This window comes from Pan troglodytes, chromosome 12 (assembly GCF_028858775.2).
Source record: "Pan troglodytes isolate AG18354 chromosome 12, NHGRI_mPanTro3-v2.0_pri, whole genome shotgun sequence".
NCBI lineage: Eukaryota > Metazoa > Chordata > Mammalia > Primates > Hominidae > Pan > Pan troglodytes.
This window is the reverse complement of record NC_072410.2, coordinates 104,829,868-104,843,003: the sequence shown is the minus strand read 5'-3', so window position 1 is coordinate 104,843,003 and position 13,136 is coordinate 104,829,868. Positions and strand designations below refer to the sequence as shown.

The following is a 13,136-nucleotide window of genomic DNA, read 5'->3' as shown; positions in this document are numbered from 1 at the left end:
TGAAACTGTTCCACTTCAGATCATCAGGCATTAGATTCTCACAAGGAACATACAGCCTAGATCCCTTGCATGCACAGTTCATAATAGGATTCGTGCTTCTATGAGAATCTAATGATGCTGTGGATCTGGCAGGAGGTGGAGCTCAGGAAGTAATGTTCACTTGCCTACCACTCACCTCCTATTGTGTGGCCTGGTTCCTAACAGGCCACATACCAGTACTGGTCTCTGTCTTAAAGCCTGTTGTATACATTTTCCACAGGATCCTTTAGCATTTTTATCCTAAATACCTTCAAGACCCAGTCTGATATTTCATCATCTGGGCTATCTCTGGTTCTGCTTTTATTAACTGTTTCTTCTCTTGTCTGTGAGTCACATTTTCTTGCTTCTATATGTATCTTGTAATTTTTGGTCATAGCATAGACATTTTGTATAAAAGAATAGTAAAGACTGAGGCAAACAATAATTACTTCTAGGAAAAAGCACCCCTTTTCTTCTATCCGTTTTTTAAGATGAAGGTCAAAATTAATCTGATCAGTTACTGAACTGGGTCTGGGCTTTGTTGCAGCTTTAGTTTGTTTCACTTACTGCAGGCTTTAGTTATTTTGAGGATTGTTTGGGATTCTCCTTTTTGCAGGATTTATGCTCTGGAATTGCCAATATTGTGGAGATCTTTTTATGAATTTCAATAGAGTTGACAGCTTTCCAAACTGTGTGAAAACTCTCTGCTTTCTAGCCTGCCTGCCAGATTTATAAGTTGCTAGAGGGTTGTCTTTGCTCTTCAGTACAGCTCCTGAGTTTTCATGGCTTAGGAGTTTTTTTTTTAACCCTGCTGGCCTGCCCAAGCCTTCTGAGGGCAACTTTATTCTTTGAAGCCTTGAAATGACTTATATTTTAAGATGTGTGCAAGATATCTGGCATTTCTTCTGACCTTTGGTGCCTCTGATGAATATCTTTTAGCTCTCTTGTCATGCTCCTTACCTCTGGAGGTGGGCTGCTTTGTAACTTGAGGAGGTACCATATACCTCATGGGTGATCTCTCCTGACCTGTCCGAAGCTATTGGCACACTATCTCTGAACACTCAGTGAAGACCCTTAGAAAGATTTGGCAGGTGGATTCAATCTCACTCTGTACCTGGGGTTCTTCAGAATATTAATCTGCCAGTCCATATATACTCTTATTTATGTTTTTAATTTCAGCTGGATTCTTCCTATCCAAAATTATGGTGTGTTTTTCTTTGTTTTTTTTTTTTTTTTCTTGTTTTTGTTTTTAAGTCCTCTCAGAACTCTTCCAGGGATGTGATCAGCTAAGGTCTCTTCTCTCTTATAAAGCACTTGTCCTTTTCTGGAATTTAGTTAATTTTTGTTTCTTTGTGTCTTGAACTGGTATATTTGAAAAAAAAGTGATGCAGCTTATCTGATTTGTTTCGTTTGTTAGAGTGAGAGAAAAACTTGTGGCTTCCTACATCATAAACAGACACAGTAGGGTTGTGTGATTTAAAAAATTTCCCTATTTATCATGCCTGACAATTTCAGCAGTTACCATAGTATAGAGAAATTCTAAGGATGATATTTCCCATAATAACTTCCATGTGATTGAACAGAACAATTTTTCATTTCCATAAGACCATTCTACAATTTCATTTTGGACTTCCTCTGGATCCTAACCTTAACCAGCTCTTGGGACAGATAGAGTCATGTGGTATTGATTCCTCTTAATTACACAACTCACATTTATGTGGTACTACTATAGGGATTCAAGCATTTTTCCTGCTATATCCCCCAATCCTGGAACAGTGTGTGCCAGACAGCAAGCATTCAATAAACATTTGTTGAATGACTATTTGATCCTTAAACTTTCCCTGAAGATAGACAAAAAGGGGACATAACTCCCATTTATTAAATGTTGATTTTCTGTTAGGAATTGTTCTGCATGGTTTATACACATTTAACCCTTAAAATATCTCTGTCATACATTCTCATCAATGTCTTGAAGAATGGGAAACTAAGCTTTCAAGCCTGTCAGTTGGAGGTCAGCTTTACTAGAACCCAAGTCAACTTTTGGTTCTTGACCTTTTCCATGCTACCACTCTGTTTCTCATAAAATGTCTCTCCCAATAAGAGAAAATGAAAGAACACAGGGTCTCTAGAAATCCTTCCCCTTACATAATTGAGACATCTCCTTTCAACTCTAACCAAAGTTCAATGTGTGCATCAAGGAAGAAGAGGCTTGTGATAAGAATCAAATGAGATAATGTAGGGCAATTGGTTCACAGCCTAGAAAATGCCACTCACATGGAATTAGCCAGTGCACCCAGCAGTCCAGGAAGGGGCATAGCAGGTAGATCTGCAGCCCCATGGTTGTGCTGTTTCTGCCTTGCTGGCTGCAATTTCAGCCAGGCCCCAGGGCTGGGTATCAGGGTTACAGCACTTAGAAAGTGGGCTTGGTGGGAGAAAGTTAGTCACCATTCTCATGCTGGGAGTACACAGTGATGGGTCCCCAGATGCTGTTTTTTTCTCTCCCTGTCTTCTTTTTTTTAAATTTTATTTTTTAAATTTCATATATAAAGAAAAATATTCACCCACCTAATTTTTAAGTTTTTATGGAGATGGGGTGTTGCTTTCTTGCCCAAGCTGGTCTTGAACTCCTAGCTTCAAGCAATCCTCCCACCTTGGTGTCCCAAAGTGTGGGGATTGCTTGCATGAACCACTATGCCTGGCCTGGAACCAACCTTTATGGTTATCAGAACTCCCGTCACTTAGTTAACTGTCTCAGGTATGAAAATATCCTTTCTTATATGTATCAAAACTCATACTGAACAATGAGTTCTGGGTTGCAAAGGAGGATTTATTTTTTGCACCTGTCTGTAAGACTTTATCCACAAGTTAAGCAAAAACGTGCACAAGTCTAGTCTCCCTGTCTTCTTAAGAGGAGAGCCAGCTTTCTTACCCTTGCCATCTTGTTCTACTCCCAAGGGGAATTCTTGCTCAAAGATTCATGCCCCAGACTTCCTGCTTGAACTTCCTGTGCTCAGATAATTCTCATTGTAGAGTCAATGAACTGCTGGTCATCCATCTTTGTTTCTGAAGTCCTACCTATCAAACCTCATGAGGCTACCCCGGTTGGGGTGGAGGATGAGGGATCTTTGGTGAATAAGATAACTTAAAATAAAAGAAATCTGAATTGGTCTATTTTTAAAAGAAATTTATTTTCATTTCTTTCAAATATGCAAATTACCTAGGACAAGATGAATAGCATTGTCCTTAAAGACCTTGCTTTGGTGAATAGCCAAATTAGATCCATAATTAGCACACCAATTGTGGTTAAAAGTAAAGTGGCTTAAATGCCTGCTTCCCCTCCCTCATCTTGTTTACATCATTAATTTAATAAACTGACACTTCAAAGAATAGAAGGTGAACTTCAAACCTCTAACTTAAGTTACATTTAGTGGTCACAAATTAAACTTTGAGATATTTCCCTTATTATAATAGTATCGTATGCTGTGTTTTAGTGATTACAAAGTATTTTCTTACATATGGGCTCCTTTTGTCTTCCCAATAACTTTATGGGGTGAGCAGGGAAGTTTCCTTATCTCTATTTCACAGATGAGAAAATGCAGAGTCTAAGACATTAGGTTACTTATATAAGGCCATACAATCAAAGATCAGTCAGTTCGTTCTATTCTGATTCTTCAGAGATTTACTCCATTTCTAATGATATGGAACCAAAGCAAAACAAATGCTAGGCATGCAAAATGGATCATTTTATTCATTCTTTTGCTCCTTCATTCATTATTTCATTTCCTTATTCATTCATTTTTATTCCTAGAGACTGCTACTATCCCTGGAATGTAACAAATATCTCCGTAGGGTGCTTACTGTATGAATGGAAAGGGGGGAAAATAGAATAATTTACTCTATGTAGTGGAGTAAAGGTATCTTACCTGTTCATATTGCCACCGACCCCACACTGTGCCATACATAAAATCCTCTGAAGTAGGGCAAGTAACAAGGGAAACAATCTCACTTTATCAGCTTTTTCTTCTTCAGGCAAGTCTGTAGCAGGTGCTGGATGATGATTTGAGCAATTGGAAACTTTTAAGTGTTCAGATGGCCATTGATGTCAAGCCCATAAACCCTCACCTTCTGCCTTGCTCTTCTAAGCCTTCTGTTCTCATATTAGCTCCCTGGTCCATTGGTCCATTCTCTGTCTTCCTCACTCCCTCTTTCTCTCTCTCTGTCTCTATCCCTTAGTTTCTTTCTTTCCTCCTCTTTTTTCCTCTTTATCTTCTTTTTTCTTCTCCTCCTCCTTTCCCACTCCCCCACGCTCTCCCTCTCTTTCATGTTTTGTACAGTGCGAAATTAAAGACTGAGTAGCATGACTGAAGTTAGATATTTCCACAAAATAATGACCCAGGATTGGCTTCACTGAGTTTTAAGACATGCCATGGGTGCTTCAGGCTAAAGTCCATTTTTCCACATGGAACAGCCATATTGTTAAAAACATTTGGAGAGCTGAACTTTCCAGATGACTAACATAAGTATCTACTTTATGGTTTGCATTTTTCTTCTATATTAAGGACCTGTCCAAGAAGTATCAAGTGTAACTCAATAAAACATTAGTTTCTCTTTTGCTGAATAAAATTTCAGAACAATACCTTCATTAAAGTTACCTGGAGGCAGCTTTGGATTCAATATAATAAATCTGCAATGGTCTCCCAACTGCTGCTGAATGTCAGGCTCTTAGCAAGTCCATTCCTAACTGGCTTCATTCCTAAGTGGCCCCTATGCTTCTAATTCCTCAGCCCCACCATTCTTCCCAAATACTCATCCCCAAGAGTGACTTTTCTAAAAAATCAGATTTTGTGAATCTTATATTTAAAATGTCAATCTTCTATTTAAAATGTCAATTGGTTCCTCGTCAGCAATGAGGTATGGTGTGAACTCCTCTTGCTGTATCTGGTCCTTTGTGACAGTGAGGTCATCTGTTTAGGACTGCCTGCAACTCCCTCCCTGACTTTGTACCTCCCCTCTTCCCTAGGACATCTCTGCATGTTTGCAGTGTATCCTTTACCGTCTTGTTATACCTCACTTGGTGGTGGAAATGGAGGGAAGGGGATATATTTGAGGGCTATTTCCCAGGTCCCCAATCCATGAATCCTTCATCTATTTTACCAGTCAAAATGAATCTCTGTTTCCTTGGTGTGTTCCTGCATTAGCCTCGGAACATTCTGTCTTGTATTGCAATTATTTTTTTATGTGTTTCTTTCTTTTCTGGCCTATGAATTTATATCTCATTCACTACCCTTTCAGGGTGTGGAGCTCAGTGCTTGGCATATTCTTGCTGTTCGGTAGTAGGCAGCCGCTAAGTTGTTGAATTGAACTCTTCTGTGTGCTTGAGTTGGAATATTCTGAGGCTAAGATCCCCTCAGTCTTCAGAGGTCAGCCCTTTGTATCACAGGCAGAGTTCAGCAAGAAACAAGTGTTTAAAATTCGTTTTCTCGTAAGTTAGAACTTCTGACCAAGACTTCATTTTAGAAACGTATCACAGAAATGCTGAGAATTAAAGCATTTCTTTGCATCTATAGAGGATGGTGACTCAGTTGTTACACTACCTTCTGTTGTTGTGGCCCCAGGATCTCAGACAATGCATTCTTACCTCAGATGGGGACATAGGAATGGTTTTGGCACTTTCTGTCATCTGCCTGGAAAATGAGTCATTTTTGGTTATTTTCCTATGAAGGAAAGAATTCACCACCTCCCCCACTATAAGATATTTAGATTTGAGTTTAATTTTTCTATAATTATAAATCACATTCCTGGATTTTGTTGATAAAGTTTTATTTAATGTATCCAAGTCTGGTGACTAACATGGCAAAGTAATATAGCAAATATTTGAAGTCAGAAGGCTGACTCTAGGCTTTGAGCAAGTCAATTACTCTCTCCAAGGGTCAGTTTCACTGGTAGAATTGGGATAGTGATGCACCCACCTTACAGGATTGTCAGATGAATTACGTGAGGTGGTTGGGAATGGACTTTTTGGTCTGCCAGGTGGGCTGTAGAGGAATTCTCGCTCTGGAGATGAGGAGGTTAGGGGCCTGGGATGGACAATTGAAAAGGTCCTTCCCGGGGGGGAGAAGCCAAGATGGCCGAATAGGAACAGCTCTGGTCTACAGCTCCCAGTGTGAGCGACGCAGAAGATGGTGATTTCTGCATTTCCATCTGAGGTACCGGGTTCATCTCACTAGGGAGTGCCAGATAGTGGGCACAGGCCAGTGGGTGCGCGCACCGTGCACGAGCCGAAGCAGGGCGAGGCACTGCCTCACCTGGGAAGCGCGAGGGGTCAGGGAGTTCCCTTTCCGAGTCAAAGAAAGGGGTGACGGACGCACCTGGAAAATCCGGTCACTCCCACATGAATATTGCGCTTTTCAGACCGGCTTAAAAAACGGCGCACCACGAGATTATATCCCACACCTGGCTCGGAGGGTCCTACGCCCACGGAATCTCGCTGATTGCTAGCACAGCAGTCTGAGATCAAACTGCAAGGCGGCAGCGAGGCTGGGGGAGGGGCGCCCGCCATTGCCCAGGCTTGCTTAGGTAAACAAAGCAGCCCGGAAGCTCGAACTGGGTGGAGCCCACCACAGCTCAAGGAGGCCTGCCTGCCTCTGTAGGCTCCACCTCTGGGGGCAGGGCACAGACAAACAGAAAGACAGCAGTAACCTCTGCAGACTTAAATGTCCCTGTCTGACAGCTTTGAAGAGAGCAGTGGTTCTCCCAGCACGCAGCTGGAGATCTGAGAACGGGCAGACTGCCTCCTCAAGTGGGTCCCTGACCCTGACCCCCGAGCAGCCTAACTGGGAGGCACCCCCCAGCAGGGGCACACTGACACCTCACACGGCAGGGTATTCCAACAGACCTGCAGCTGAGGGTCCTGTCTGTTAGAAGGAAAACTAACAAACAGAAAGGACATCCACACCGAAAACCCATCTGTACATCACCATCATCAAAGACCAAAAGTAGATAAAACCACAAAGATGGGGAAAAAACAGAACCGAAAAACAGGAAACTCTAAAATGCAAAGTGCCTCTCCTCCTCCAAAGGAACGCAGTTCCTCACCAGCAACGGAACAAAGCTGGATGGAGAATGATTTTGACGAGCTGAGAGAAGAAGGCTTCAGACGATCAAATTACTCTGAGCTACGGGAGGACATTCAAACCAAAGGCAAAGAAGTTGAAAACTTTGAAAAAAATTTAGAAGAATGTATAACTAGAATAACCAATACAGAGAAGTGCTTAAAGGAGCTGATGGAGCTGAAAACCAAGGCTCGAGAACTACGTGAAGAATGCAGAAGCCTCAGGAGCCGATGCGATCAACTGGAAGAAAGGGTATCAGCAATGGAAGATGAAATGAATGAAATGAAGCAAGAAGGGAAGTCTAGAGAAAAAAGAATAAAAAGAAATGAGCAAAGCCTCCAAGAAATATGGGACTATGTGAAAAGACCAAATCTACGTCTGATTGGTGTACCTGAAAGTGATGCGGAGAATGAAACCAAGTTGGAAAACACTCTGTAGGATATTATCCAAGAGAACTTCCCCAATCTAGCAAGGCAGGCCAACGTTCAGATTCAGGAAATACAGAGAACGCCACAAAGATACTCCTCGAGAAGAGCAACTCCAAGACACATAATTGTCAGATTCACCAAAGTTGAAATGAAGGAAAAAATGTTAAGGGCAGCCAGACAGAAAGGTCGGGTTACCCTCAAAGGGAAGCCCATCAGACTAACAGCGGATCTCTCGGCAGAAACCCTACAAGCCAGAAGAGAGTGGGGGCCGATATTCAACATTCTTAAAGAAAAGAATTTTCAACCCAGAATTTCATATCCAGCCAAACTAAGCTTCATAAGTGAAGGAGAAATAAAATACTTTACAGACAAGCAACTGCTGACCGATTTTGTCACCACCAGGCCTGCCCTAAAAGAGCTCCTGAAGGAAGCGCTAAACATGGAAAGGAACAACCGGTACCAGCCGCTGCAAAATCATGCCAAAATGTAAAGACCATCAAGACTAGGAAGAAACTGCATCAACTAACGAGCAAAATCACCAGCTAACATCATAATGACAGGATCAAATTCACACATAACAATATTAACTTTAAATGTAAATGGACTAAATTCTCCAATTAAAAGACACAGACTGGCAAGTTGGATAAAGAGTCAAGACCCATCAGTGTGCTGTATTCAGGAAACCCATCTCACGTGCAGAGACACACATAGGCTCAAAATAAAAGGATGGAGGAAGATCTACCAAGCAAATGGAAAACAAAAAAAGGCAGGGGTTGCAATCCTAGTCTCTGATAAAACAGACTTTAAACCAACAAAGATCAAAAGAGACAAGGCCATTACATAATGGTAAAGGGATCAATTCAACAAGAGGAGCTAACTATCCTAAATATTTATGCACCCAATACAGGAGCACCCAGATTCATAAAGCAAGTCCTGAGTGACCTACAAAGAGACTTAGACTCCCACACATTAATAATGGGAGACTTTAACACCCCACTGTCAACATTAGACAGATCAACGACACAGAAAGTCAACAAGGATACCCAGGAATTGAACTCAGCTCTGCACCAAGCGGACCTAATAGACATCTACAGAACTCTCCACCCCAAATCAACAGAATATACATTTTTTTCAGCACCACACCACACCTATTCCAAAATTGACCACATAGTTGGAAGTAAAGCTCTCCTCAGCAAATGTAAAAGAACAGAAATTATAACAAACTATCTCTCAGACCACAGTGCAATCAAACTAGAACTCAGGATTAAGAATCTCACTCAAAGCTGCTCAACTACATGGAAACTGAACAACCTGCTCCTGAATGACTACTGGGTACATAACGAAATGAAGGCAGAAATAAAGATGTTCTTTGAAACCAATGAGAACAAAGACACAACATACCAGAATCTCTGGGACGCATTCAAAGCAGTGTGTAGAGGGAAATTTATAGCACTAAATGCCCACAAGAGAAAGCAGGAAAGATCCAAAATTGACACCCTAACATCACAATTAAAAGAACTAGAAAAGCAAGAGCAAACACATTCAAAAGCTAGCAGAAGGCAAGAAATAACTAAAATCAGAGCAGAACTGAAGGAAATAGAGACACAAAAAACCCTTCAAAAAATCAATGAATCCAGGAGCTGGTTTTTTGAAAGGATCAACAAAATTGATAGACCGCTAGCAAGACTAATAAAGAAAAAAAGAGAGAAGAATCAAATAGATGCAATAAAAAATGATAAAGGGGATATCACCACCGATCCCACAGAAATACAAACTACCATCAGAGAATACTACAAACACCTCTACGCAAATAAACTAGAAAATCTAGAAGAAATGGATACATTCCTCGACACATACACTCTCCCAAGACTAAACCAGGAAGAAGTTGAATCTCTGAATAGACCAATAACAGGAGCTGAAATTGTGGCAATAATGAATAGTTTACCAACCAAAAAGAGTCCAGGACCAGATGGATTCACAGCCGAATTCTACCAGAGGTACAAGGAGGAACTGGTACCATTCCTTCTGAAACTATTCCAATCAATAGAAAAAGAGGGAATCCGCCCTAACTCATTTTATGAGGCCAGCATCATTCTGATACCAAAGCCGGGCAGAGACACAACCAAAAAAGAGAATTTTAGACCAATATCCTTGATGAACATTGATGCAAAAATCCTCAATAAAATACTGGCAAACCGAATCCAGCAGCACATCAAAAAGCTTATCCACCATGATCAAGTGGGCTTCATCCCTGGGATGCAAGGCTGGTTCAATATACGCAAATCAATAAATGTAATCCAGCATATAAACAGAGCCAAAGACAAAAACCACATGATTATCTCAATAGATGCAGAAAAAGCCTTTGACAAAATTCAACAACCCTTAATGCTAAAAACTCTCAATAAATTAGGTATCGATGGGATGTATTTCAAAATAATAAGAGCTATCTATGACAAACCCACAGCCAATATCATACTGAATGGGCAAAAACTGGAAGCATTCCCTTTGAAAACTGGCACAAGACAGGGATGCCCTCTCTCACCGCTCCTATTCAACATAGTGTTGGAAGTTCTGGCCAGGGCAATCAGGCAGGAGAAGGAAATAAAGGGTATTCAATTAGGAAAACAGGAAGTCAAATTGTCCCTGTTTGCAGACGACATGATTGTTTATCTAGAAAACCCCATCGTCTCAGCCCAAAATCCCCTTAAGCTGATAAGCAACTTCAGCAAAGTCTCAGGATAGAAAATCAATGTACAAAAATCACAAGCATTCCTATACACCAACAACAGACAAACAGAGAGCCAAATCATGAGTGAACTCCCATTCACAATTGCTTCAAAGAGAATAAAATACCTAGGAATCCAACTTACAAGGGATGTGAAGCACCTCTTCAAGGAGAACTACAAACCACTGCTCAAGGAAATAAAAGAGGATACAAACAAATGGAAGAACATTCCATGCTCATGGGTAGGAAGAATCAATATCGTGAAAATGGCCATACTGCCCAAGGTAATTTGCAGATTCAATGCCATCCCCATCAAGCTACCAATGACTTTCTTCACAGAATTGGAAAAAACTACTTTAAAGTTCATATGGAACCAAAAGAGAGCCCGCATCGCCAAGTCAATCCTAAGCCAAAAGAACAAAGCTGGAGGCATCACACTACCTGACTTCAAACTATACTACAAGGCTACAGTAACAAAAACAGCATGGTACTGGTACCAAAACAGAAATATAGATCAATGGAACAGAACAGAGCCCTCAGAAATAACGCCGCTTACCTACAACTATCTGATCTTTGACAAACCTGAGAAAAACAAGCAATGGGGAAAGGATTCCCTATTTAATAAATGGTGCTGGGAAAACTGGCTAGCCATACGTAGAAAGCTGAAACTGGATCCCTTCCTTACACCTTATACAAAAATCAATTCAAGATGGATTAAAGATTTAAACGTTAGACCTAAAACCATAAAAACCCTAGAAGAAAACCTAGGCATTACCATTCAGGACATAGGCGTGGGCAAGGACTTCATGTCCAAAACACCAAAAGCAATGGCAACAAAAGCCAAAATTGACAAATGGGATCTAATTAAACTAAAGAGCTTCTGCACAGCAAAAGAAACTACCATCAGAGTGAATAGGCAACCTACAACATGGGAGAAAATTTTCGCAACCTACTCATCTGACAAAGGGCTAATATCCAGAATCTACAGTGAACTCAAACAAATTTACAAGAAAAAAACAACCCCATCAAAAAGTGGGCGAAGGACATGAACAGACACTTCTCAAAAGAAGACATTTATGCAGCCAAAAAACACATGAAAAAATGCTCATCATCACTGGCCATCAGAGAAATGCAAATCAAAACCACTATGAGATATCATCTCACACCAGTTAGAATGGCAATCATTAAAAAGTCAGGAAACAACAGGTGCTGGAGAGGATGTGGAGAAATAGGAACACTTTTACACTGTTGGTGGGACTGTAAACTAGTTCAACCATTGTGGAAGTCAGTGTGGCGATTCCTCAGGGATCTAGAACTAGAAATACCATTGGACCCAGCCATCCCATTACTGGGTATATACCCAAATGACTATAAATCATGCTACTATAAAGACACATGCACACGTATGTTTATTGTGGCATTATTCACAATAGCAAAGACTTGGAACCAACCCAAATGTCCAACAATGATAGACTGGATTAAGAAAATGTGGCACATATACACCATGGAATACTATGCAGCCATAAAAAATGATGAGTTCATATCCTTTGTAGGGACATGGATGAAATTGGAAACCATCATTCTCAGTAAACTATCACAAGAACAAAAAACCAAACACCGCATATTCTCACTCATAGGTGGGAATTGAACAATGAGATCACATGGACACAGGAAGGGGAATATCACACTCTGGGGACTGTGGTGGGGAGGGGGGAGGGGGGAGGGATAGCATTGGGAGATATACCTAATGCTAGATGACGAGTTAGTGGGTGCAGCGCACCAGCATGGCACATGTATACATATGTAACTAACCTGCACAATGTGCACATGTACCCTAAAACTTAAAGTATAATTAAAAAAAAAAAAAAGAAAGGAAAAAAAAAAAAAAAGAAAAAGAAAAGGTCCTTCCCAGCACTGCTATTTGTAGATTTATCATTTGTCTCCCACATTTTCTCTTTGGTTGGACTAAGATTAAATTTCATGTGTTTGTTGCATATGTGCATATATCTGTCATCCTGTCTAAGACTCAACCTTTTCTGGCACCATGGGTCTGTTTGGTACTCTGGTGAAGATGATCAATCCTTTCACAGAATACTGTTTTTAAATACATAAATACATAAAATAAAACATTAGGCTGAACAAGAATAATTATATTGAAATATAGTTCTATATATAGATCTACTGGGGACTCATGGACTACAGTTAAAAATGTTGGGTGTCTCTGCCGGGCGTGGTGGCTCATGCCTGTAATCCCAGCACTTTGGGAGGCCAAGGTGGGAGGATCACGAAGTCAAGAGATTGAGACCATCCTGGCCAAGGTGGTGAAACCGTATCTCTAGTGAAAATACAAAAATCAGCTGGGTGTGGTGGCGCATGCCTGTAGTCCCAGCTACTTGGGAGGCTGAGGCAGGAGAATCACTTGAACCTGGGAGGCGGAGGTTGCAGTGAGCTGAGATTGCGCTACTGCACTCCAGCCTGGTGACAGAGTGAGACTCTGTCTCAAAAAAAAAAAAAAAAAAAGTTAGGTGTCTCAAAAATTTAAAATCCAAAATGGAACTTAAGAGTCACAAATTTCTTCATTCTCACTTTACAGATGAAAGAAGATGTGATTCCCAAAGACAGTTCCCCCAACTTGGTTCAGAATCAAATAGGGAGTTTTATTTGGTGGGTATGCACAAGAACATGATAGTTCCATTGACAATCTTTCCAGCCACAAATTTTTGGAATTATTTGTGCCTTGGCTCTTGTTTCTAGCTCAAGACACTGTAGACTTGCTGGGTTGAATGCTATTTGGAGAGATTTACGAGTTGATCATTTCAACCCAAAATGGAGATCACAAATGGAGACTTCCTA

At 40.8% G+C, this 13,136-nt stretch overlaps 1 non-coding gene across 1 annotated transcript; it reads right to left on the bottom strand.

Annotated features, from left to right (window-relative positions):
• Positions 1-2,780: 2,780 nt before the first annotated feature.
• Positions 2,781-2,908, bottom strand: LOC112208265 (small nucleolar RNA SNORA40). The gene has a single exon (XR_002942681.1). It is a non-coding gene; the product is annotated as a small nucleolar RNA SNORA40 (small nucleolar RNA).
• Between the last annotated feature and the right edge of the window lie 10,228 nt (positions 2,909-13,136).